The following is a 322-nucleotide window of genomic DNA, read 5'->3' on the forward strand; positions in this document are numbered from 1 at the left end:
GGTTTTGATTAGTTGTTCTCTAGACCCCTCCCAGCCCCGAACATTCACTGATTCTATGCCAAGCCATTGCTAGAACCGAGGTCGTCACAAGAGCCCCAGCCTGCGGCGCACGGAGAGCACCGCAAGCTCCTTTTTAGGCCATTTCCCAGCCAGGGCGCAGCTCCGCACCGCACACAGCGGCGAGTCCCGCACCGCCGCGACCACCGCTCGCACACAAGCACAGCATCCCTTCAAGAGGCAGAAAAGGCCTCAGCGACTATTACGTTAAGCAATACGCATCGCTTCACAGCGTTATCTCACTCCCCACCAGAAAACAGCAGTC

The sequence above is a fragment of the Apaloderma vittatum genome, unplaced genomic scaffold (genome assembly GCF_000703405.1).
Source record: "Apaloderma vittatum isolate BGI_N311 unplaced genomic scaffold, ASM70340v1 scaffold19772, whole genome shotgun sequence".
NCBI lineage: Eukaryota > Metazoa > Chordata > Aves > Trogoniformes > Trogonidae > Apaloderma > Apaloderma vittatum.